Source organism: Mus caroli, unplaced genomic scaffold (genome assembly GCF_978045245.1).
Source record: "Mus caroli unplaced genomic scaffold, Mus_caroli_1 scaffold_14, whole genome shotgun sequence".
Classification (NCBI taxonomy): Eukaryota; Metazoa; Chordata; class Mammalia; order Rodentia; family Muridae; genus Mus; species Mus caroli.
The window spans coordinates 77,408,438-77,435,791 of record NW_028227269.1 but is presented as its reverse complement, the minus strand read 5'-3'; the positions used below and the strand labels follow the sequence as shown (position 1 = coordinate 77,435,791).

Here is a 27,354-nt window from a genome sequence, read left to right as displayed (position 1 = left end):
AAAGTCAAAAACAGAAACAAATGTCTCAGAGGAGATTGCGTATGCCTTATTCTACCTTATTCTTTTTTCAGGCTGCTAACAGATTTGATAAGACCTACTCACAATTCACTTTATCAGTGTACTGATTCAGATATTAGTCTCATTCAGAAACACTTTCATAGATACCCTGAATGATGTTGACAATGTATCTGGATTACTAAGTGAAGGCCACATTGGATCATCACAGAGCTCTGGACACTGTCCTGAGCCTGTTGGAGAAGCTGGGTGTGTGAAAGTAGAAATGACATGGATCCTTTCGTATAATCCTCAGAAAGTATGACTGATACACAGTGGCCACCTGGTTCTGCACTTCAGATGTTGAATGTTCTCCAACAGCTCATGCGATAAAGGCTAGGTCACCAGGATGGCACTGTAGGGTAGCGCTAGTGCCTAGAGAGAAGTCTTTAGGACACAAGAGAAGGGACTCCTCTTCTCTCCTTCCCCCTTTGCCTTTCCTTCATTAATGGGAATCTATTTGGTGTGATGTGCAGTTCTGCCTTCTTGCCACAATGCATCGACTCAACAGGGCTCAAAGCCATGGGAGCTAGTGGATCACAGTCTCTCTCTCTCTCTCTCTCTCCCTCTCTCTCTCTGTGTGTCTGTCTTTATTTGTTTTGTTTTTATTTAGAGTGTATGTGTGTGTGTCTTTGTCTGTGTGTGTATACAACTTTTGAGAGTCAGTTTCCTTATTCCATGTGGATTCCTGGGCTCAACTCAAGTGTACTTGAGTTTGACAAAGCATCCTTACCTACTGAGCCAACTCACTCATTTGGTTTTTGGTGGCAGTTCTTAGCCTGTAGCTCTGGCTGATCTGAAACTATTATGTAGCCCAAAGTTATGGCATTCCTCACTCCTCACCTTCCCTAATGCAGGGATTTCTGGCATATGCTACCACACCCAGATGAACCTTTTCTTATATATACATGCTTTGTTGTTGTTGTTTGAGATAGGGTTTCTCTGTGTAGCCTTGGCTGTCCTAGAAATTGCTCTATAGACCGTGCTGGCCTCAAACTCACAGACATACATCCCCCTCTGCCTCCCGAATGCTAGGATTAAAGGCTGTATGCCGTCACTGCCCAACCATATAGAAACAAATTTGAAAGGGCCAGATGTTGTAACTTGCATCTGTAACCTCAGCACTCATGTGGGGAGATAGGAGAATTATCTAGAAACTTGTGGATCAGCTCATCTGTAGTACATATCACAACAGCTGAAAGAAGAAACCCCTTGTCTCAATAATAGAAGGTGAGAACAGGCCCCTAAAAGCTGATCTCTGACCTCCACACAAGTAGATGGCACATATGTGCAAGAACACACACATACTAAACCAACAGATATAAAATCGCCCACCTTGAGGTGGACATATCTGTAGTCTCAATGGCTCAGAGACTGACACAATAGAATCACTTGTATTTAAGAGTTTGGTTCCAGTCTGGGCAACATGGCAAGACTTTTTGTCTTAAAAACATTTAAAAAAGTAATTAATTACTTAAAATGTGTATCTAAGTTTTGCGTTCTAATTCATATTCTATCCAGATTTGTTCTCCTCAAGTGGATGTCGATGCTTCTCTTCCATGCTGTGGCTTCAATATTCTGGGAAAACGGATTTGAAACAAGCTAATGACACCTCAAGTTTTAGGATGGCTGTTGGCTGTCCTTTTGCTTCCTCCTGCTCACTAGCCAAGCAGATGTGTAGGAGAGGAACCCATTAGCTCAGTGTGCTAAAGGCAAAGAGAACCAGGGGTGCTTCCCCTGCCCTAACACCAGTGCATCTCGGGGCAAGGTGAGCGGACAGAATTTCAAAGCTGAGTTTTACCGTTTTACCCACCTGAGCATTTGAATCATACACTAGTCTGTGAGCCTAAGGCATATTCCAGGGCAACTTTTCATCCATATCAGGGAGGTCTTATCTTTGAGGACAAACACATTTACTCAGCTTCAAACACATCTGATCTCCCATCACTTATTTCCAGTTCTTCCGGTCTGTGCTGATCATTAGCAACAAAATAGAGAAAACGCAGATGCTTCCCGAAATTACTTGGCTAATAAGTTACAGCTGAAAAGCTGCAGGGACAGCGTGTTCTGATGGTGCTCGCTAGGAATGGTGTTTCTGATGGTGCTCTCGAGGGATAATGCTCGCGAGGGATGGTGTGCCACCTCCCCAGAGCAGCAGCAGAGCTTGGCTGGATTAGGGTTTCTTAGACACTCTGCCTGCGCAGGTGTATCCTGAGAGAAGCAGTGAGCCAGAAGAAAATGAGCCAAAGGATGTAATTCAGGAGTGGTGTGTGTGTGTGTGTGTGTGTCTGTGTGTGTCTGTGTGTGTGTTAGTGGTATATAAAAATGATGGGAAACCTAGTCATGGAGGTTTGTTATTCGGTTGGTTGGTTGATTTTGAAAGATGAGCTCCAGCCGGGTGGTCACGGCGCACACCTTTAATCCTAGCACTTGGGAGGCAGAGACAGGCGGATTCCTGAGTTCAAGGCCAGCCTGGTCTACAGAGTGAGTTCCAGGACAGCCAGGGCTATACAGAGAAACCCTGTCTCGAAAAAAAAAGAAAGAAAGAAAGAAAGAAAGAAAGAAAGAAAGAAAGAAAGAAAGAAAGAAAGAAAGAAAGAAAGATGTGCTCCTTTGTGTAACCAAGGCTGACCTCAGACTCACAATCCTCCTGCCTTGTCCTTCCAAAGGCTAGGATTACCAATGTATGTTAATGTGTGCCTGGTTTCTAATTATAAACTGGGTTTTGTTGGTGTTGTTGGTTGGTTAATAAGTTTTAGATAGAGTCTCATATGTCACCTCAGCTGGCCTGGAACTCATCGTGTGGATCAAGTTGACCTCAAACTCACAGATATCTGCCTGTCTGTCTCTCAAGTTACGTGGGAGTTTTGAACCAGAAGGGAGACTTTGGTTCTGAGAGCATCTGCTTCTAGAAGACTCGTGAGAATCCAGCGTTTTGTTTTACTTATACCAAGAATCTAGTTCTCTTTTTAGTTGAAAGACTTAACTTTTCCCCCTGCTTAAGCCTATTTGAGTTGGATTTCAATCACTAGCTACTAAAGGAGGCCCAAAGGAGCTACAGACGACTTTAGTGAAAGGACCTGGGCCGGAAGTCAGGAGACCCAGCAGTCCTTATTCTAAAAAAACAAAACAAAACAAAACAAAAAGACAGGCTTTTCACTTTGGGAAACTTGTATCTTCTCTGGGCTCAGTGCCCCATTTATAGACAGAGTTTCAAAATTCAAAGATCAGATTAAGTTGTCATGAATCATCACGTATAACCAGAGCACCAATAATTCTCATCCATATTTTACAAAAAGAAAGAATATCTGTTCTCAGTGATCTATGTGTTTTGACACAAGTATCACTATATTGCCCAGGCTGGTCTTGAACTCTTGAAGCTCAAGCTGTCATCTTGCATCAGCCTCCTGAATAGCTGAAATTGCAGGCACATGCCACTGGACCAGGAAAAAAGAGGCTATTTTAACACCAAAAAATATAAAGAACAAAATTTTAAAACTGGATAATAGGATTAATTTATATTTAAGAAACTTATAATCCCTGCAACTCAGAAAGCAGGAGAATTTTGACTTTGAGGTCACCTAGTACTATGTAGCTGGAGATGCTGTTTCAAAACAATGACGTCAAAGCCAGACACGGTGTCTTGACTCATGATCACAGAACCTGAAGTACCCAAGCTTCAGGCAAGTCTGGCCTTGCCTGGTCACACAGTGAGCTCCAGGCCAGTCAAAGCCACAGAGTAAGATACTGTGGCAAAACAAACAAGGAGTTGGGAGACAGCTCAGTGGGTTGGAGTGTGTGTTGCCCATGTATGAGGGACTGAGTTCAAGTCTGCAGAGCCCACATAAAAAGCAAGTGTAGTCACTTGTACCTATAACCTCAGCATTGAGGGAGTCTGGAGACAGAAAATCTGCTGGGCCTTTATCACTGCCAATCTAGCTCCAGATTCTGTGAGGGACCCTATCTCAAGGGGATATAGTGAAGAGAAGGAGAGAGAGAGAGAGAGAGAGAGAGAGAGAGAGAGAGAGAGAGAGAGAGAGAGAGAGAGAGAGAGAGAGAGTGCAAGTGATTTCTCTGACTTCCATATACCTGTTGGCACTCGGGTTCACACATTCCACATTTCATACACACACATACACTTACACACACATACAAACTCAACCCCAAAACCTAAAAAAAAAAAAAAAACAAAAAGAAAAAGCGCCAGTCAGATATACTTTAAAAGAAGACAACTCAGGGACATTACATTCTTTCCTCTTTGCTCAGACTAGAGGAATGTCACCACAGACTGGCCTTGCTCTGATGTCTGACACTTAGAAACATACACCTCAAGAATGCCCCGGTCTGTGTCCACGCTCTATTATGGTCCAGTTAATTGTTCAGCTCTTCCTCTTTATCCAAAACTGTCAACTTCTGAATATCATTAGCCCAGCCTGAACCCATCCAGTTTGCCCTGAACGTTCCACATTCTGAAGTTGACAAAGAAAAATATGGTACGAGCTTAGGTTGAGATCAAGCCTTCTTAGATCCTGTGACTTCCAGCCAGCTTTGGGACTGATGCTTGACGCCTGTCTCTTGTGGTCTTAGGAGTTCAGCAGCCGGGCAGTGGTGGCACATGCCTTTAAAACCAGCACTTGGGAGGCAGAGACAGGTGGATCTCAGTGAATTTGAGGCCAGCCAGGTCTACAGAGTGAGTTTCAAGACAACCAGAGAGACACAGAGAAACCCTGGTGTGAAAACATACACAAAAAGGGGGATGAGGTCCACTATTGCTGAACAACAGAGGCTCCCATGCTCCCTGCTGATCTGTAAGGGGAGTCTCTCAGACCTGAACTCTCTGTGACCCTCCCAAAGCTTCCAGAAAACTGATTACTATTCCCAAGGATGTAACTGACCTGCCCAAGGTCACATGGCTGACATCCCAAGTGAGGTCTTCCTGACTCATAAGCCCTAATCTTCACCCTGTAAAGAAAGAAGGGGTTTATGTCCTCTTTCAATGTCCTGCTGAGGCAAGAGGTTTGTGAGTTTGAGGCCACCCTTCTCAGAGAAGGAAGTCATGGACTCAAACCATCCAGGAGCTGAAACCTGCTTCCAGCCCTAACCCACAGCTTCCCAGCCCCTGCAGCCCAGGCCTAGTCTGCCATTATCTCTCATCGAGAAGCTGACCAGCTAACAAGCATTGGAAAAGGAGGGAGGCTGGAACAGACTAGGGTTAAAGGAGACAAAACATTTGTCTCCTGACCATAGCTTTCTGTCCCAAGTCCCAGTGCCAAGATGGCTCAAAGAGGCCTTTGGTAAGGTGCTGGGGAGAGAGTTGAGGGCTGGCCTGGGTGAGAGGGTGCTGGCCTGGAAGCCCAGGCTCTGAGAACAGAAGGCCCTTACATGGGAAATCAGCTTTTTGGTATCCTCTCTCAGACCTGACTCTGGACTCCCCCTGCTTAGTCATACTGTTTCCTCAGTCTATAAAATCAGGTGTTAGGGGCTGGCTGGCAAGGAGAGCAAGATAATGAATTCCTTGACTTTGGAATCAGAAGGACCCTGAAGGCAAGCTAACCCTGTCCCCATGTCCATGTCTCTATAACCCCCTCCCACCAGTTCTTCCCACAGTGTTTCCCATCCGAAACAGTGATGCCTAGTGCTTCCCCTATTCTTCCTCCTCCTCTTCTCCCCCTCCTCTTACTCCTCCCCACCTGTGGGGAAGTCCTTAGGTGAATTTCTGAATATGTCTCAAGTTCCTTTCCCTCTTCCACTTCCACAAGCAAGGACAAGACACTGTGCCCTTCCCCGTGGCTTTCTTGTCTCTAAGTCTGTTCCTCATAGTCTGCTCTCAGACCTGAGGATACAGGGACAATTCAACACTGATCGTGTTATTTGCTTAAACCCTCCAGTAACTTCCCATTTGACTCAGACAAAAATCAAAATCACACTATGCATGGTGACACACCTGTACTGTAATTCCAGCACTTGGAGGTAGTGGTGGGCCATCTAGGCTAGCCTTCGGTGACGTTGTCCTTATAGAAGTGGGGCTCCCTTTGATGAGCAAGGTGATGAACCATGCAAGGTTGCCAAGATTGTGTACCCAGAGGGAGCTTGCTGTGAAGACTATCAGGAAAGAGTGGGAGACTGTATCTCTCAGACAGGAATCAATGTTTCAAAAGAAGCCTGCTTGTCTGCCTCAGGGCCACAGTGTGGCACATTGCTGAGTTAGGCCTGGCTACCACAATGTCCCTTACTGATTCCTGATAGAGAGTAGACTCTCTACTCTCACACAGGTGCCAATTGGCCTGGTTTTCTGGGCATTGGCCCAGACTTCTTGGGGGAGTTTGACCACCCTTGGCAGAAAATAGTATTATGTGACACTCTCAGGTCCTGGCAAGAAGTCCCAAGATTCTGGGCAAGAACGGATCTATAAGTTCCAGGAAGAGAACTTCTGTGGGAAGCAGCTGTGGTGGCACATCTGGGCCTCAGGGATCAGCGTGCAGGAAAGGAAGCCCTCTGGGAGCAGAGAGGCTCAGAAGAACATTAGGAACAAGCCATCAGCTCTGTCTCCCTCCCTTATGAAGGAAGACTCAGCAGTCTCTTTAATAGGCAGCCTGGTAAGTCTCCTTTAATATTTGTTTGTTACCACATATACTGTGCAAAATGTGCAAACACCAAGCTTACTTAAACAAAAGACAGCCCCCCTACCCACTGTGGTGCCTCCAGGGTTACAGTCTGGGGGTGCTTATGCAATGCCATCCAGATCTTGAACAGCATTGACTTTTAGACACTTAAAGATTTATTTATTTTGAGCCTTCATGTGGTTGTTGGGAAGTGAATTTTTAGGACCTCCGCTCCCAAAGATTTATTTATTATTATACATAAGTACACTGTAGCTATCTTCTGACACACCAAAGGAGGGTGTCAGATTTCATTACGGGTGGTTGTGAGCCACCCTGTGACTGCTGGGAATTGAACTCAGGACCCACAGAGCCATCTCGACAACCCCCCCCCCTTTCCCCTCCTCACCCCACCCTGTGTAACCTCCCTGGCTGTCCTAGAACTCGATCTGTAGACCAGGCTGGCTGAACTCAGAAATCTGCCTGCCTCTGTCTCCCAAGTGCTGGAATTAAAAAGGCTTGTGCCACCACTGCCTGGTGACTTCTAGTCACTTAATTAAAGTCTGGAGTCCCTAGGAGATTTAAAAAGGAAAAAAAGGAAAGGAAAGGATGGCAGGCAAGAATCCCACAGTGGCTTTGTAGGTGTTTGGTTAATTATTCAAATGACCTACCTGGGCTTTTTGTCAAAAACAAACAAACCTTTTATGACTTCCTTACCTGAGGCTCAGGGAATGTTGAAGAAGAGGAGGTAGAAAGACAGTAAGCCAGAGGGTCGGGGAGTTTGCTGTGAGACTGTGTCTCCTGGGACTATCAGGTCTCAGCAACAAAACTTCCTGAGCAAGAGCTAAAGGAGGACAACACCCACAGACTGACAAAGCAGATGGAGGAAGGACCATGAGTCCCCAGCCCCACACAGATAACTCCAGACAACTAAGGAACACCGAGATCGGGGAAAAATAGTCTTCCCGAGGGAAGAGCACCCCAACTGGTTAGTTAGTACTATGCAGAGAAGTTTATATTTAGCAGTGTGTGTGTGTGTGTGTGTGTGTGTGTGTGTGTGTGTGTGTGTGTGCGCGCGCGCACATATGCACATGACAACAATTATTGAAAAAAGAGGGCATGGATTTCAAAGAGAACAAGAAATGATATATGGGAAATTTGGAGGGAAGAAAGGAAAAGGGAAAAAGTTTAAAAATACTATAATATATATAAAAAAAAATTCCCTTGTATGACCATTCTGAGTCTTGGGAGGGCTTGTAGAACTGTCTGCAACACGATGACTAGGCAGTGACTGTGGCCACTGTCTCCTGTTATGGGCATCTCATGGAGGGATTACCACTGCCTCAGGGTCCGGGATTTTCTCCTCATCCCCACCATCGGTCTTTTTATTTCTGTGGATGTCCACGCCTGTTGCTTGAATCCCTCTTCAGTCGTCCAAAGGCTCTCTTGTCTGTGGTTTGTGTAGTTGAGTGCTCTGCAATGTGAACGTAGTAATGAATCATCTGGTCTGATTACAGAACGAATGTTCCCGGGCCCTCTTTAAAGATTCTCACCAACGAGTCACAGAGGCTCTGCGTCTTTATTCTGAGAGCATCCCAGTGACTCTGAGCCATCTACCTAGTCCCACCTCTTTAATTTTTGAGACAGAATTTCAAGGCTGGTCTACAACTCTTCATCCTCCTGCCTCAAACTCCACCATGAGGAATTGTTGTACAAGCAACTAGCTTTTGAGTTATTTTTTTTTAATTTGAGTAATATTATAACGAGCACTGTAGAAACCACAAGGACCACATCTTAGTTATAGCTATGGAAGTAAGATTGTGGAATCAAAAGATGGAAACAGTCTTTTAAGGTTTAGTCATATTAGCATGTCCGTACTACCAAACATAAAATTGTATCACTTAGCCAAGCAGTGGTGGCCCATGCCTTTTATCTCAGCACTTGGGAGGCAGAGGCAGGCAGATTTCTGAGTTCTAGGCCAGCCTGGACTACAGAATGAGTTTCAGGACAGCCAGGGCTATACAGAGAAACCCTGTCTCAAAACGCCCCACCCATTCTCCCCCTCCCAAAAAATTGTATCACTTAAATGGATTTTGCTTTGCTTTCAAACAGGATCTTGAGCAGTGCAGGGCTGGCTCGAACTCTTGATCCTTCTGTCTCCATGTCTTGACTGCTGGGATTATAGACATACACTACTATGTTTGGCTAGAATTGATATCTGCTTTATTTTCTTTGAGACAGAGTCTCATGTATTGCTGCCTGGATTTGGACTTACTATGTAGCCAAGTCTGGTCTTTAACTCCTGATCACCCTGCTTCTACACACCAAGTACTAAGACAACAGTCACACACCACCACACTGAGCCTTAAATTGCTTTTTTCCAAGGATTGTTTTGTTGACACAACACCTATTATGGAGACCAAGTTAGTCTCAAACTCATAGAGATCTATATCCCTCTGCCTCCCAAGTGCTGGGATTAAAGATATGCTACACCAGACTGGCCTTAAATTGTTTTTTTTTTTTTTAACAACATAAAAAGTTAATTAAAACAGGAGAATGAAGAGTTGTAGGCTAGCCTGGGATGTGTAGTGAAACTGTCTCAAAAGCAGAGGGTTGGGGATGAAACCGGGGAGATGGTTCCAAAATCCTGGTGTCCCAACTTTAATTCTAGCCTCAGAATTGAGAGGCAGGCTCCCCCCAGAACATGCTAGCTAGCAAGATTAGTCATATTGAAAAAGTAAAATGGAGAAATAATTGAAGATGACCCCCCATATCAACATTGTACCTCCAAATGCATCACACAGACACTCACACACACTCACACACACACTTGTACAAACACTCACACTAATACCTATACATACACTCACACACACCTACATACACACACATATATATACACACACACCTATCCACATACACACACCTATCCACATACACACACCTACACACACACACCCACACACCACACACACACACACACACACACACACACACACACACGGGGTGGGGGCAGAAGAGATGTTTAGATTTCAAGATTCACATTGAGGCTGCTCATTTCTCTATTTGTGTGTGTGAACTCTTGATTCTTATCAAAAAGGATCAGGATTCTGGGGGGGTTTTGTAAGCTTGGGGCAGTTCTTCAGTTATTTTGGGCAGAGAGCTTTATTTGCTCCACGAGTCTCTCCCCATCTGTGGCTTTCACTTCCCTGTTTGCTTTATTGCATTTGGTGGCACAAACAGGCTTTTAAGAACAGATTTAGATCCATCCCTCCTGTCTCTGATGTCTGTTGCAGGGATAGTTAGAATGTTTTCTCCCGTCACAGCTGAAAGTTTCCATTTCTATTTCTCTCTCTGGCTTTTTATGGCCCATTTGGAGTATACCGTGATGCACGATATGAAAAATATGGGTGGAAGCTGATCCTAAGCTGTGCTGACGTCCCACAGTTTTCCCGAAGAGTGGCTCTTTCTTGTAGCATTCTGTGGATGCTTCTTCGCCTTTGGCCAAGTCTTTAAATAAAGTTTCTGTCTTGACATAGTCTACGCTGGTTCCTAACTTTTCTTTGTTTTTGCATCAAGGCCTCACTGTGTTTTGGTGGCTGGCCTCAAACTCACAACTCCATCTGTCTCTGCCTCCCAAGCGCTGGGATTAAAGGTATGTGTCACTACATGTGACTATCTTTTCTTATTTTTGTCCTGATATGTTTTGAGCTGGTCATGGTGGCACATGCCTGTGATCTGGCACCGACAAGCCTGATGAGAGGAACTATAAATTCCTGCCAAGATGGGTTAAATTGTGAGGCCCTGTCTCAAGCAAACCACAACAACTTTTTAAAAACTTTGCCTAGGCTGGAGAGATGGCTCAGAGGTTAAGAGCACTGACTGCTCTTCCTGAGTTCAAATCCCAACAACCACATGGTATCTTACAACCATCCATAATGAGATCTGATGCCCTCTTCTGGAGTGTCTGAAGACAGCTACAGTGTATTTATATATAATAAATAAATAAATCTTAAAAACAAAACAAAACTTTGCTCATTCAGATTCCAAATGAATTTTAATAATTATATAAGTTATATAATACATCCCATTTTGTCTTTTTCCTCCCCATTTTAGTCTTATTATTCAACTTCACAATCAGAATTAAAGGAGCTGGAGAGATGACTCAGTAATTTAAAGCAGGGACTACTCTCACACAGGAATACAGTTTGATTCCCAGTACTTATGCCAGGTGGCTCACAACTACCGGCAACTCTTAGATATAGGGAACCCCATGTCTGTGGCCTCAAGGGCACCTGTACTCATGTGCACATGGTCACACATACACATAGATTTTTAAAAAAATATTTAAAAAAATCAGAAACACTGTTGGTGGTGGAACAGGATCCCAGCACTCAAGTGGCAGAGACAAGTGGATCTCTGTGAGTTCGAGGCCAGCCTAGCCTACAGAAAAATAGTTCTAGACCAGCCTGGTATACAGAGGTAGTTCTAGGACAGCCAGGGCTACACAAAAAAAACTCTGTCTCAAAAACAAAACAAAACAAAAAATCAGAATGAAAATCCATTCCTAGGTCAATCAGGTTTTTCTTTCCTCTTTCTATTTAATTTTTTCTTTGAATAAATATGTTTTACCCCAAGCATTTACTCAATGCCAACTACATACTTTATTTTCTGAGTTGTTGTTTTGAACAAGCTTGCTCTCTCCCTTTCCCCTAGGCCACTCTTATTCTTGTGCTTACTAAAATAAAAGCATTTGACCCAAAAGCCACACAGCTAAAATGATACACTTCCACCCTCCTGACCCAGCAGATGTCATTTCTTGGCATCAGCCAGCAGCTGTCTTTGGATTGCTGAGGACGCTTACAGCTGCCTTTCTTGACTTTTCCCTCCCTGGAAATGGGCAGACTTATCTTTGCACTATCTTCCTGGATTAAAACATTACTCATCTTTAAAGACTCAATAGTCCAGAAGTGCCGTCCCCACTTAATGTATGAAACAGGGGGAGACAGTGTACTAAGTTGAATGATGTCTCCCTCAGCATTCATGCCCTCCAGGATGGGACTGATTTTAAAGAAGGCCTTTGCAAGCAGAATCAGTTATAATGAGGTCATACTGGGGTTAGGATGGACCCTACATCCAATGACTGGTGTCTTTATAAAAGAGAAAACACATGGAGAAGCCATGTCATGAATGAGAGACAAAGTGGAGGAATGTGTCTGCAAAACAAAACATTCTGTCATTGCCAACGTACCCCAGAAGGTAAGAGAGAGACTTGGGACAGGTTCCCTCCCACCTTCAAAGAACCTAGTCCTTCGGACACCCTGAGTTCAGACTTTTGGCTCCTTAAGTGTGAGAGTACACACTATGCTCACTTGTGAGGGCAGCTGTATGGATGGCTCCAGTCCATCTTCCTGGGCCTCTCCACTGCTGGCGTTTCATCCTTAGATCCGCTGAGACAGAGGAGGGGTGTCACTTTAAGCCTGCCCCAGATAAGACAGTGGAAGGGTGTCCTTGAAATCCTGCCCAGAGCAGAACATGAGCAGTCCCCCCTCTGGAATGCAAACATCAAGGAAGGACAAATTTTCTCCTGTTTCCTGACCAACTGCAAATCTGTCTTTGTAACAGGACTATTTATGGGACATTCTGGTTTCAAGTACCCAAGGCTCTGCCATCAAGGGATTCAGTGGGGCATAATTTAGAAGTTTCTGACCACCAGGCTTTCAGTCTTGGCTCCACCATCTTTTAGAGACCTAATTCTGGACAAGTCGCTAGACATTTTGAAACCCTATCTGTAAATGGAGACAATAATCATTTACTCCCAGCGTGTCTTACGGAGTTAATGCTAGAATCCGTGAGATGATTTATGGAAAAGCATTGTTTAAACTGTGAACCTCTGGATAGATGTTTCCAATCACTAGTGACTACCCATGAAGCAGAAGGGGCTGGGTGAAGGGTTGAAAGGGCTCATGCTTCTTGCTCTGTATCTTTGTTTTGTGTATCAGGTTTGTGTGTTTAAGATGTGTTTTTATTATTTTAACTAAGTTTATGGGGTGGTAGGTACACATGACTTCAGGTGACCTCAAAGGCTGAAGAACACATTGGATTGCCTAGAGCTGGAGTTACAGGGAGTTGTGAGCTGCCCAACTTGGGTGCTGGGAACTGAACTCAGGTCCTGTGAAAAAGCTGTTCCAGCCCCACACTCTGGGGCCGCCTTTCCAGTCACTAGTCTCTTATTTTTAATTTTTGAGTTCTGAGGATCACGTTCAGGGCTTCCCATGTAATAGAGACAGGCCCTGCTGCTAAACCACGCCCCAGGCCAGTTCCATGTCTTCAGTGAAGTAAAAGGTGGAAAATACCATTAAAGATTTTTTATTTTATTTATTTATTTTTTTTTTGGTTTTTCGAGACAAGGTTTCTCTGTGTAGCCCTGGCTGTCCTGGAACTCACTCTGTAGACCAGGCTGGCCTCGAACTCAGAAATCCACCTGCCTCTGCCTCCTGAGTGCTGGGATCAAAGGCGTGTGCCACCAACGCCCGGCTTAAAGATTTTTTAAATGAAGAGTATGTGTGTATATGAGAGTGTGTTTGTGTATATATGTGTGTGTGAGTATGTATTGTATATGTGTGTGTGTGTTTGTGTGTGACCAGCAGAAGCCAAAAGAGGTTGTCAGATACCCTGGACTGTAGTCCGGGTGTTGTGAGCTGCCTGGTGTGTGTCGCCTGGAAGAATAGCAGGCAAGTGCTCTTACATGCTGAGTCTTCTCTCTAACCCCTGTATCATGCCTGTAATCCTAACTAGCACCAAGGAGGTGGAGGCGGCAGGAGGATCATCCAAGTTTGAGGCAGCTTGGGAGACCTGAAACCCTGTCTTTCAAAAACATTTACTGAAGAAGTGAAAGCAAATAAAATTCTCTGCCCTCATTCCAAGTTACAGGTATACTGAATGATAAGACAATACAAAGGGTCTACTGTTGGTTGCTGGCTTGCAACACCTCTTACACAGGTGTTAGGTATAACCATCTCTGATAGTGTTATTAATGGAAAACTTTGCTTCCGGTTCAGCTTCAGCCTGATGGAGTTTGAAGAAGTTATTTTATCCCTGTGGGTTCTAATTTATATAAAATGAAATGACATGTCTTAAACCTTAATATTTCTTCCAATGCTGTAATCCTAGCATCTCTCTGACTCCCATGAGGTAGTTCCAACTTGCCATGAAGACCGACATTAAGATCACCAGATGAGGGCTGGTGAGATGGCTCAGTGGGTAAGAGCACCCGACTGCTCTTCCGAAGGTCCAGAGGTCAAATCCCAGCAACCACATGGTGGCTCACAACCATCCGTAATGAGATCTGGCGCCCTCTTCTGGAGTGTCTGAAGACAGCTACAGTGTACTTACATATAATAAATAAATCTTTAAAAAAAAAAAATCACCAGATGAGGGATGGAGAGTTGGCTCAATGGTTAAAAACAATTGTTGTTCTCACTGAGGACCTGAGTTCAATTCCCAGCACCCACATGTCTGCTTATCACTCTAGGCACTAGGCACTCGTGGTAAACATCATACACTCAGGCAAAACTTATTTATGTAAAATTATAAGATAAATATATTTTTAAAAGGTTTTTTTGTTGTTGTTATTTTGTTTTTTAGATCATTCTATGAGGAAGCTGGCTGCCCAAAGATCATGAGGTTGCCAGGTCACATCGCAGGTGTGTGTGTTGGGGGGGTGGGGGTGGGGGGCTAGTGCAGGAATTCATCCACAGACACGGAATGACAAATACCCAACACTTAAGGAAGGCCAGGCCAGGCCTCAAGCCCAGGGTGGAAAGGCAGGACTGAGCTGAGTAAGCTGGGTTTCTATCCCTGACTTAGTCCAAAGGTGGAAGGAGACCGTGAAGTAGATTAACATGCAGTTCTCTGCAAAGGCAGGGTACATACAGCTTAAAAGCCACGCCCCCCCGCCCCCGCCATTCAACACCCATGTGACCTTAGTCACGGTTACTCCAGCCTTGCTTAGGCAACAATCATGGCAATAGCACCCTCTAGAGGATACATGGAAGATTACATATGTGTAAGCACTACGAGGCACCTAAGGAGCTCGTGTGGGTGTGTGGTAATGGCATAACCGGTGTCCTGTGTGTGCATGTATGGCTATATCTTGAGCCTGTAACAGACCACATAATTAGAATGGATGTTTCCCTATAAGGGAGATAAAGGTGATAAAATGTATGGGGGAACTAACAAAAGTAAACAAGCTACGCCTTGCCGCACGTGGGGCTCAGTCTTTGGATATAAATCTGCTGCTCCAGTGCCAGCACAAATAAATGCTACTTCCTGGCAGAAAGCCTTTGTCCCGTTTCTCAGTTTGAAAACCTCACAACAGACGATAAATTTTAAGTTATTTCTTTTTCCGTTTGCATGTTTGGGCGCCAATGTATATGGTTTTCATTTGGAGGGTCAAAGTTGATTTTGGACATCATTCTTGATTTCTCTCCTACCTTATTCAATGAAGCAGGGTCTCTCTGCCTAAACCCAGAGCTAACTGATATGGGTAGTGTCTCCTGCCGTGTTGCTCTAGAGGGTCTTGTCTTCATCTTCTGAGGCGGGATTTAAAATGGGCTACCCTGTTCAAGCAGCTTTAGTCATGAGGATTGGGACTCCGGTCCTCACCCTTGCATGGCCAGTGTTTAATCACTAAGCCGTCTCCCCCAAGCTATCACTGTGTATTTTACTATGATCTTAAGGAGCAAGGTGCAGCTTTGAGTTTGGTGCATTGAGGACACCTTGTGTACGTGGGTAGATAGCTCCTCAAATGTTCTAGAAACAGCAGAGATGCCCCATCTGGGGGAGTGGAGGCCAATGCAACATTCCTAAGCTCCTATAAACACCAAGAACACTCCGATTGTGTCTTGGGTTTAGTGCAGGAACCCTGAAAAGAAAGGAGGGAGCACAGGACCGAGGCTTTGGCTCCAGCTTGGATCCCCTGAATCTGCTGCGGAAAGAAAGCATTTCTGTCACACCTTACCTGCCAATGAACATTTCAACGACGCGAGGTTTGGTTGCCCTCTAGTGGCCACTCTGATGATGAAACTCAATTAAAACGCAGCAACGGGGTGTAGTAGTACTTGCCCCTCACCTTTGTTTCTCCTCTCCCCTCTTCTCCCCTCCCCTCTCTTCCCTTCCCCCTCTTTCCAGTCCTCTCCTCTCCTCTCTTCTTCCCTCCCTTCTCTCTCCTCTCTCCTTTCTTCTCTCCCTTCCCCTGAACTTTTTTTTTTCTTTCCATTTTTTCTTTCTCCTCTCTCTGGCCCCATCCTTAACTTAATTTACTTATTATTGTAATCTTTACCATAATTAATTTTTAGCTTCATACTTTACATTTTTGCCATTTTCCTCCTAAGGTCATTCGTGGTAATAAACTTTGAGTGTATTTCTTTAAAAAAAAAAAAAAATAGCCGGCGTGGTGGCACACGCCTTTAATCCCAGCACTTGGGAGGCAGAGGCAGGTGGATTTCTGAGTTCTGCGCCAGCCTGGTCTACAGAGTGAGTTCCAGGACAGCCAGGGCTACACAGAGAAACCTTGTCTCAGAGAAAAAAAAAAATGAGAGCTGGGAGTGGTGTAATACATCTTTAATCCCAGCATTTAGGAGGAAGAGGCAGGAAGATCTCTGTCAATTTAAGGCCAGCCTGGTCTACATAGCAAGTTCCAGGCCAGCCAGGGCTACATGATATATAAATAAATAAATCTTAAAAAAAAATCTAAGTGTGGTGGCATCCTCAATCCCAGCACTCGGGAGGCAGAGACAGAGGGATTTTTGAGCTGGGGCCAGCCTGGTCTACAAAGCAAATTCCAGGACAACCAGCTTTACACAGAGAAGCCTGTCTCAAAAAGCCACCAACAAAAAAGGTTGTAGAGGGGACAGAGTAAGAATGTCAATGTATGGGAAAGCCACCATATGGATGAGAAACTAGCAAGGAGACTGAGATTTTTTTGTTTTGTTTTGTTTTTTGTTTTTCGAGACAGGATTTCTCTGTATAGCCCTGGCTGTCCTGGAACTCACTCTGTAGACCAGGCTGGTCTCGAACTCAGAAATCTGCCTGCCTCTGCCTCCCGAGTGCTTGGATTAAAGGCGTGCACTACCAAGCCTGGCTGAGACTGAGATTTTTGAAGAAAAAAAAAAATCAATCTGAAATCCTGGAGATGAAAAACTCAGTGAAGGGCCAGTGAATGGCTCTGTGGGTAAAGGCAGTAGCTGCCAGGCCCGATGACCTGAGTCTGATCCATGGCACCCACAGGACAGAAGGAGAGGACTGGTTCCTGCAAGCTCCCTTTTCACCTTCTGAACTCAAGACACACAGGTATGCTGTGACCTGTGCCCTCACCACCAGAAAATAAATCAGTTAATGCAATTTTAAAACTTAAAAAAAAAAAAAAGCTGAATAAAGCAAACAAAAAGTACAGTGGGAAATACTCACCCTGACGGCTCACCCTGCAGAGAGGCAGGAAAACTGCCAAAAGTTTGAGGCTACCTTGTTCTACACAGTAAGTTCTGTGCCAGCCCAGTCTCCATTGTGATACCCTGTCTTAAGAAAACAAACAATAATAGCAAGGGAAACACTGGAAAGTGACACCAAAAGAGTAAATCAAGCAGAAGAAGGAACACCCAGGACAGAGGGCGAGGTTGAGGGAATGATATATAGTTCTGCCTGCATACACACCTGCATGCCAAATGGGGACACCAGATCTCGGGGATCTGACACCCTCTTCTGGCCTCCATGGGCATACAAGTAGTGCACAGATATACAAGCAGGCAAACACTCATCCGTAAAATAAGGCAGGCAGAACTCTACAAGTTCAAGGCCAGCCTGGTCTACATATCAAGTTCCCCTCCAGCCAGTCAGGCCTGCATAGTGAGATTCCATCTCAAATAAAAAAAAATTTTATTCATTATATGAGTATGTGTATATCTTTGTGTGGGTTTGTGCTGCTGAGTGCAGTGCCCATGGAGGCCAGAAGAGGGCGTCAGATCCTTGGGTCTGGAGTTAAAGATGGTTGTGGTTGATGTAGCGCAAGGAACAGAATTCAGGTCTTCTGCAAGAGTGTATGCTCTTAACCACTGAGCCATCTCTCTAGCCCTTGGGAACCCTAACAACTAAAATAGTAATAATGGCATTATTTTAAAACCTACATTTTCACCTGGGTGGTAGTGGCCCACACCATTATTCTCAGCATTCAAGAGTCAGAGGTAGGTGGATCTCTGAGTTTGAGGCTAGCCTGGTCTACGGAGTGAGTTCCAGGACAGCCAGGGCTACACAGAGAAACCCTGTCTCAGGAAAAAACAAAACAAAACAAAAACCTGCAGTTTTTCTGCTATCAATGTCCTTATACATTACACAGCTATTCCATCCATCCAGAATTCCTTATCTGTCACCTTTGCTCACCAAGAGCAGGCCTGGGGAAGCTGTGCTTGGGACTCTCCTACGAGAGTCCAGATACACTCATGAGAAAAGAAGCAGGAAAGACATGGAGAAGTTCATTTACTCATAAGCCCAGAGACAGGAAGTGCAGCAGTCAGGAACTCTAAGACACATGGAAGGAGAAAACGTAGGCTGTGGTCTTTAGTGAGGTTTGTACAGGGAAGGTCAGGCAGGCAGGAAGAACAGTCTGGGATTGCCCATAAAGGGCTCTACGATTTTGGAGTAGCCCCTGGTTGTCTTGTGCCTGGCCCTTGGATGACTCCGAGATGATTAAAGCAGAAGTGTGTTGTCTCCTGGGGTGTACAGGCCAGATAGGAGAGGGATGCCTCTGGACTGGTTAGCATGCATATCAAAAGTATGTGTCTTGCCGTTTCTAAGAACTGTCTATCTCCAAAAGTGTTAGTCTCTTCCTATGCCAAAGCCTCTCACATGCTAGGGAATCTACCACTGTGATACTAGCCTAGTCCTTCAAATAGGTTTAGGGGTGGGGTAGTTTGTGTGTGTGTGTGTGTGTGTGTAGGTGTACATGTGTGTATATGTGAAGGTCAGAGGCCAACCTTGGGTGCTTCTTCAGTGGCCATCCATGTTTTTATTAAGACAGGGTAACTCGATGGCAATTCATTAAGTACGTTAGGCAGGTCTGGAATTCCTAGGAATCCCCCTGTCTCCCTACTCTGGGTACGAATTACAAGTATGTCCCACCACAACTGGGTCCAGGGATTAAACTCAGGCTCTCATGTTTGTAAGTCAAACACTTTACTGATGGTCGTCTCCTCAGGCCCAGTTTGGTTCTTAAAGATTTAAAAATATTCTATAGAAGCCTTTCACGTGACTAGAACACTTCCCACATCTTCAGTCAGATGCCCTTTGTCCTTATGCCACGCCCTGTTCTACACATCTGGATTATTTGTTAGGGTCCATCAGATGGTTTGCAGTTTATACAACAGCTGCCGGAGGTGAGCCCTCTGGAAGCAGTGAACTGTGGCAGCAGGGGAAGAGATTTTAAAAAGCATTTAAGGGCTGGAGAGATGGCTCAGCAGTTAGGTGCAGTCACTGCTCTTCCAGAGGTTCTGAGTTCAAATCCCAGCAACCACATGGTGGTTCACAACCATCTGTAATGCTATCCAATGCCCTCTTCTGGTCCCTCTTCTGGTGTGTTTGAGGACAGCTACAGTGTACTCATATAAATAAAATAAATAAATCTCTAAAAAAAAAACATTTAAAAACAACAACACAGAATAGAAACCTACAAAGCACAACAGGCTGTCTAGTTCAGAGGTCAAGTGTGTAGGGAGATCTCCACAGCTGTTGTGTAATTTTGTGTTCTTTCTGAAGACTCAGATTGTGCCTTTAGACTTTAGTGCTTCAGCCAGGTGAGTCACTCGGTGGTCATAAGTGTTATCTTTACAGGGCCTACCATAGGTCATCACCAGGCCTGGAACTGTTCCACTTGGTGTGTGTGTGTGTGTGTGTGTGTGTATGCACACACGAGTGTGTGTTATAGGTACATGTGAATGCACATATCTGGGTATGCAGAGCCCAGATTGGGACCTGTGAGGTGTCTGCCTGCATTGCTCTTCCTTATTCCCTTGAGACAAGGTCTTACTGAACCTGGGGTGTGGCAGCTGCAGTAAAATTCCTATCTACCTTCCAAGCACTGGGGCTACAGGTGGCTTGTACCCGGCTTTCTATGTAGTTGCTAGGGATCTGAACACGGGTCCCCAGGGTTGTGCAACGTTCTCATTTGATTTTTGGTGCTGTGATAAAACACTCGCCTACAACAACCCAGGGCAGAAAAGTTTGATCTTACACTTACAGTGATGATCACAGAGCATCACTGAGGGAAGCTGGGCACCGGGAGACAGAAACCGAAGCGCTCCTCAGGGGAGCATCTCCTGGACTGCTCTCCATTGGTGTTGCTCTTCGTGGCTTGCATTTTTGATATAGACCATCTGTCCAGGGGTGGAGTGGGCTAGATCTTGTAACATCAATCATTAAAAAAGAAAAAGTTCCCATAGACTTGCCTCTAGGCCAGAATGATGGAGGCATTTTCTCAATTGAGCATCATCTTTTCTCAGAGGATGCTAACTTGTGTCAAGTTGACAAAAACTAACTGACTAACTACTAACTAGCCATGAAGTAAGGGCTCTTTTTTACAAGAACAGGGTCTCTCCTGTAGTCCAGAGTGGCTTCAACTTAATATGGAGCTGAGGATGCCTTGAACTCCAGATCGTCCCTCTTCTATCTCCCAGCTGTAGGAATCTCTATACCACCCCACCTAGATTCTCACTGGCTCTTCTTGGAGACTCAAAGTATGCAGTTACCAGCTTGCAGTCATCACCTCTCCCTCCCACCCCCTTTCAGGAGACAACACAGAAGTAAAGGCACCCCAGATACAATACATAAGCAAGAAGCTCTCTGTTAGCCTGATGAGACAGGTAACCTTAGAAACGAACTCCTCACCGATAAGTGGATATTAGCCCAGAAACTTAGAATACCCACGATATAAGATACAATTTGCAAAACACATAAAACTCAAAAAGAACGAAGACCAAAGTGTGGACACTTTGCCCCTTCTTAGAACTGGGAACAAAACACCCATGGAAGGAGTTACAGAGACAAAGTTTGGAGCTGAGACAAAAGGATGGACCATCTAGAGACTGCCATATCCAGGGATCCATCCCATAATCAGCCTCCAAACGCTGACACCATTGCATACACTAGCAAGATTTTGCTGAAAGGACCCTGATATAGCTGTCTCTTGTGAGACTATGCCGGGGCCTAGCAAACACAGAAGTGGATGCTCACAGTCAGCTATTGGATGGATCACAGGGCCCCCAATGGAGGAGCTAGAGATGCCTTGGAGCTAAAGGGATCTGCAACCCTATAGGTGGAACAACATTATGAACTAACCAGTACCCCGGAGCTCTTGACTCTAGTTGCATATGTATCAAAAGATGGCCTAGTCGGCCATCACTGGAAAGAGAGGCCCATTGGACATGCAAACTTTATATGCCCCAGTACAGGGGAACTCCAGGGCCAAAAAGTGGGAGTGGGTGGGTAGGGGAGTGGGTGGGGAGGGTATGGGGGACTTTTGGGATAGCAATGGAAATGGAAATGAGGAAAATACCTAATTTAAAAAAAAAGAAAAAGAAACGAACTCCTTGGGGCTGGAGAGATGGCTCAGTGGTTAAAAGCACTGACTGTTCTTCCAGAGGTCCTGAGTTCAAGTCCCAGCAACCACATGGTGGCTCACAACCATCAAAAATGAGATCTAATGCCCTCTTCTGGTGTGTCTGAAGACAGCTACAGTGTACTTACATATAATAAATATTAAAAAAAGAGAGAAAGAGAGAGAGAGAAAGAGAGAGAGAAAAAAGAAAGAAAGAAAGAAAGAAAGAGAGAGAAAGAAAGAGAGAGAGAGAGAGAGAGAGAGAGAGAAAGAGAGAGAGAGAGAGAAAGAAACTACTTAGGCTGGTGGTAGTGGTTGCAGCTGCGGTAGTGGTGTATGCCTTTAAAACCAGCACTTGGGAGGCAGAGACAGGCTGATCAGGGCTACACAGAGAAACCCTTTCTTGCTAAACCAAAGGAAGAAGAAAAGAAATAGACTCCTTTGCATTAATATACCTTCAAAATGCCATTTTAATTCCACCCTAACCCATGGAGGGGGGAGGGGGATCAAAGTCAGGGAGGTAGAGAGATGGCCTCTGCTTCGATGCTCTTTTTTAATTTTTAAAATACAAAGTTGGAGCTGTAGTGGTGGCTTGGTGTTTAAGAGCACTTGGCTTGGTTGCTCTTACAGAGAATCCAGGTTTAGTTCCCAGCATCCACATCAGAGGTGCTCACAGCCATCTATAAATTCAGTTACAGTACATCTGATGTTCTCTGGCCTCCCCAGGCACCAGGCATGCATGTGGCTCACATACAGGCATGCAGGATACATACATGCAAGATAAAATAAAGCAATCTTTAAAAATAGCCATTTTTCAAAAAATAAAATAAAACATCAAAGCCACAGGCTCAGTGGAGTCGGTTATACACTTTATCAAGATCAAATCCCGAGCCTGCAGGCGGTAGTTTGCTTATTAAATCTTTGCATTTACTAGAAACACATCCTTAATTGCCTTCGATATATCTTAATTTCTGATCTTCAAATGAGAAGAGATTATTATTACCTTCACAAAACTAGAAGACCCGCAAGTTTCCATACAGAGGAGGCAAGCATCCTGCAAGGAATGGAAAGTTCCTACTTTTGAAGTCCCACTCTCCTAGTCAAGACTAGGACTGTGGAGGCGGCCAAGCGAGCGAGTGGGTGCAACATTTAAGGAGACATGCACTCTCCGGGCCAGATCCTGCCCCTGCATGACTCCGAGACACGTGCCTCCTTAAAATATGTAACTACTAGTTTACTTTCCTGCGGTGGCGGCCGAGCTGGAGTTTGTAGGTTCTCTCAATTATCTGGCGCTTGTGTTCGCCTGGAAGACGTCTGCGGACGCTGCTTAGCATCTCTCAGCCTCGGAAGCATCAAATTCGCCCCGGGAATTTCTAGTCCGAGCGGCCCGGTTCGAAGGAACCACAAAAGCGGACCGATGGATATGAATCAGAGTTCAACGTCCTTGCCTTCTTTCCCGATTTTTAGCTTTAGGAAGTCTGCAGTCGCCTCTGCCCAACACGCCCCCGCCCGGCCACCACCCTGCCCAGGAGCCTCCCTTTAGTTCTTAGCTCTGCTGTTGAAGCTGGCTCTGGCTTTCTTTACTCCGCTTTTAATTTCCCTAGCAAACTGCTCCACCTAGCAACAGGCAGCCTCTCCCGAGGGTGGGGCTGGCTGTGTAAAGGAGCGTCCTCAGGACTTTTGCCTTCCAGCCTCAGGCTGAAAGGCCGAGCAGTACGGGTTGCTGGCTGCCCCAAACTCGTCTCAGCATGGGGCAGGGCACAGACCCTGGCGCAGCAGTTCCCTGCGGTGCTTTTTCTCAGTCCTTCTCAGAGGACTGATCTTCAGTTGGGATTAAGAGTCTCGGCCTGGGGATGGTTTGGGGCAGTTAGGGAATTTCCAGGCTCCAGGGGGTCAGCCAGCTCACCTTCAGAATCGCTCGGGTTTTTACATTTTCTTTTTTCCTGAATAGTTTCCATCTAGGTTGTAAAGGGATTTCTTAGAATGAAACTTTACCTAACCTAGGCTTCAGAATCTAGGACTTCTGCTACTTTTCCACAACATTTAAAAGGAAAAAAAAAAAAAAAAAAAAAAGGAGCCGGGACACGCCGCCAGCTGCCGTTCTGCTGGGATCTGGCTTGGTGAGCGGACCACGGTTTTAGGGGAAGAGGACACTCCCTTCCTTGGGAGGAGACAGCCCTGTGCGCGGACACTTGGCTCTTTACCCTCACTGCACAGCTGGGGTCTCTTTCGTGCAGCACAACCTTTTGTTCTAAGCGTTGAGACCAGGTAGCCCCCGTAGGAGGCCTGCAGGTACTCTGATGGCCAATCGGACCAGTCCGATGGTGACTTCTGAAGCCTGCCAAGCAGATGTGACCAGAGGCCTGCACAGTGTTAGGCACCGGATACCGTAGCCACTTTTTCCTGCTCTTCAGTTTCTCAGACATCCCCAAACCAAGATTATACTCCCCCAGTCCCTTTACCCCACACAAAATAAACAAAAGGAAAAAAAAAAAAAACACACACACACCAATTTCCAGGAATAACAACTGGGGAAGGGAGTTAAGCAAAGGGAGTGAACTGTGTAAGAGAGGCACGGTGGGGCCCTTATCTCTCTCCCAACAAGTCGGGTCCTGCCTGCTTACAGGGCTGAGTCACCATCCTGCCCCACCCCAAACCCTACAGTCCCTACATGAATGTCTCTCTGAAGCTTGAGTTCTCCAGGGGTTAGGCAGGGATGATGCCGCCCTTAGGAAGCAGGGAATCTGGGCTCTGGTCCTTGCAAAAGACCTGCTGAGTATCTAGCCTCTAGATTCTAGAGAGATACAGTTTCCTGAAGCACCAGGATGGAAGGGGCCAGCTGGGCAGGAGAGGGGACCGGGGCAATAGCTTTTATCGAGTGACCTTTGTAGGGTCCACATTGGTTAGTGACAAGAGCAAAGTCTGTGAATTGCTCACAGCAAATTATGCTTGGCACCTCTGACACAGTCTGTTAATGAAGGAAGGAATGAATGAAATAGTGAATAAAAAAAATATACATTCTTCCTGACTTACAGTGGGGTTATAGCTCCATAAACCCACTATAAAATGAGAATCTGTTTAACATATTGAGCTGTGGAATGCACAGCTCAGCAGTACTGTGGGGTGAGCAATCCCTTCCCTCCCTGATGGCTGACTGACTGGGCTGAAGGAGGGCCACAGAGGTGATGGTGCACACCTGTAGACCAGCACGAAAGTCCTGGGGCAGGAAGATCTTGCGTTTGAGCCAGCCTTTGCTACATAACATGTCTGAGATCAGTTTGAACTAGGTAGTTCGATCTTACCTTAAAAAAAAAAAAAAAAAAAGAAAGAAACAAAACAGGAAAACAACAAAGGGACTTGCAGCAGTTTTCTGGGAAAAGACAAAAACTTAAAAATCTGAAATAAGTGTCTCTATTGAACTGCCTTTGAAGCATCACAGAACTGAAAAGCCGCAGAATCCAAGTAGGGTGAGAGCCAGTCTGTTCCTTCCGTAGTTTAGTGGATGAGCTTGGGCAGAGTCATGATTTAGCAAATTTTTTTTTTGTCTTTGTCTGCTTGTTTGTCTGTTTACTTAGTTATCCATTGTTTGTTTTGTTTTTTCCAGGCAGGGTTTCTCTGTGTATCCCTGACTGTCCTGGAACTCACTCTTCAGACCAGGCTGGCCTCAAACTCAAAGTTCCTCTTACTTTGGCCTCCCAGGTGCTGAGATTAAAGGTGTGTGCCACCACTGCCTGGCTCATTTGCCTTTATTATGTCACTAAGTGACATTCATTGTGTTTATGCTGATGACTGACCATGGGAACATCTATAGACTGCTCACTGCACATTGTGCTCTGTACTTCTGACACACTCCATGTACTTCTCCAGCTGTTAGTGAATGAACGCAATGGTGTTGAATGACAGACCATGAACCATCCCTGATTTATGGTAGGCTGTTGTTATTGTCGTTGTTGTTATTATTACAGTGCCGGGGACCAAACCCAGTACCTGAGCTACACACCCTATTCAAGTGCTTTTGGGTACACTGTAGGATCTCGGATGCCATATGCCCCCCTTTCCCTATGGCCACTGCCCCTGTCTGGGACTTCCTTGGCCCAGGCTTCTTCCAGTTCTCAGTCACGTCCACGGGAAGTTGTTCCAGGAAACAGGGTTCATCCTGACAGATGACACAGCCTATGTCTCTGGTTCATGAGGAAATCAGCAGATTTAAAAAAAATACGCATTTGATGCTGGTGTAGTGACTGGGAGGCTGGTGAGATCACAGGGGATGGGGGCTTGTCTGGGAAGACGCTTCGTAGTGAGGATTTACCACAGGTATCGAATCCAGCACCCAGGAGACTAAAGCAGGAGGATCTTGTCAATGTTTTTTAATTATTTATTTTATTTCATCTGCTTTAGTGTTTTGCCTACATATATCTGTGTGAGGGTGTCATATTCCCTGGAACCAGAGTTACAGGCATGGTTTGTTGTTGTTGTTGTTGTTGTTGTTGAGCTACTATGTGGTTGCTGGGAATTAAATCCAGGTCCTCTGGAAAAGCAGTCTTACCAGCTGAGCCATCTCTCCAACCTGAGTCAGGAGAATCTTAAGTGCAAGACCAGCCTGGCTTATATAATAAGACCCTGCCTCAAAAAAAGGTAACAAATATGGAAGTGATTGAATAGGTTATGACAAAGTCATAATGAAATTTTATGTAACTATTGAAATCATCCTTTTGAATCATTTTAGTGATTGGTTAAGTTGCTTGTTAGCTATTGGAAGTTAAAAAGTTAGGGCTCAATTTTTTTAAAAAATGAGGCAGCGTTGCTGGGGAGTGTCACTAGGGGTGGACTTTGAGGCTTGTCTTGCCTCCGCCCACACTTCCAACTCTGATTCTCCAGGGATAGGTGGTCATTCTGACAAACTCACTAAGCCAAAGAGCTCATTGTGAATAAGGATCTACTGGATGTAAACAGAGGATTCTTATCCAAAGCCAAAGGAATGACTCTCTAGTGACAGAATTCACATCAGGCTATGAGTCATTGCATACAAACACTGATCTAACGCTTTCTCTACACACTGATATGTGATAGGCATTGCCTGGCCCTTCATAACTAAAAGGTGTCTGCTTGAGTCTGGAGGTTCCTTCCTCACCCTCCCTCTTCCCCCAAGTCCAAGCGTTCCTGCTGTCTGTTTTCTTCTGGTTGAGCTGGGTTTATGTCATCGCGGTTCCTTGGTAGGTTGGTGGTGCAGTCACGACAGACTGGGGAAGACAGAGGAGGTGAGTCACACTGAAAGTCCAGTGAATCAGACAGGGTGGGCTGGGACAGGGGTTTCCTTCAAAGGAAGCACCTTATCTGTTCCTGGGAGAAACACCACCAGGAGAAAGAACCAACTTCCCCCCTTCAGAGAACCCACTTAAGAACCCGTTTTCTAAAAAAAAAAGGCCCAGTCCATGCCTCCCAAAAGTAGTCGACAGAGGTATAGGATCGGACTTTCCCAGCTTCTCCTACTCTGGGTTTGAGCTCTTCTGGTGATCAGAAGCACGTTTTCTTCCAATGCTCTGGGGTGATATGGTTCTGCACTTCAATGGCTTCAAGTTTCAGTTTCCTGGAAAACACATTATTTGCCTCCTGGAGTTGGGGTATTATTGCAAATAAAACCTAGCACTATTGGAAAGAGAATGGAACCTCTGTTGTCTTTGGATTTAAAATCTAGGAAGCGGTTACCTGGCAACACAACACTATGGCCACTGCCAGGTCTCTTGCTTTACAGGTGAAGATGTATGTTTGTCACAGACCGCAGGGGCATGTGGGGCAGAGCCCAGCATAAGGACACTAGGGTGTGCTGGGAGCCAGACTGAAGGGCATCTCTGTCTTTCCATTGCCGGCAGTTATCTCTCTCTCTCTAATCCAGACACCCCAGGGACTTTGTCCTGCCTAGCAGGTGTTCCCTCTGCTGAGCAAAGATATCAGGGATTCTATGCAGATCAGCACCACCGTCGTTTTATTGTTTCAGGTGCCAACGTGATGTGGTAGAACGTTGTGTTGATTCTATCGGGATATTTTCTTCATCATAGG

The 27,354-nt window shown here is 45.3% G+C and overlaps 1 long non-coding RNA gene across 1 annotated transcript; it reads right to left on the bottom strand.

Annotated features, from left to right (window-relative positions):
* Positions 1-7,811: 7,811 nt before the first annotated feature.
* On the bottom strand, positions 7,812-22,813 carry LOC147001262 (uncharacterized). The gene is made up of 3 exons (XR_015045128.1): positions 22,301-22,813; positions 17,124-17,231; positions 7,812-8,127 (listed from the first exon to the last, which is right to left on the bottom strand). It is a non-coding gene; the product is annotated as an uncharacterized LOC147001262 (long non-coding RNA).
* Positions 22,814-27,354: the final 4,541 nt, after the last annotated feature.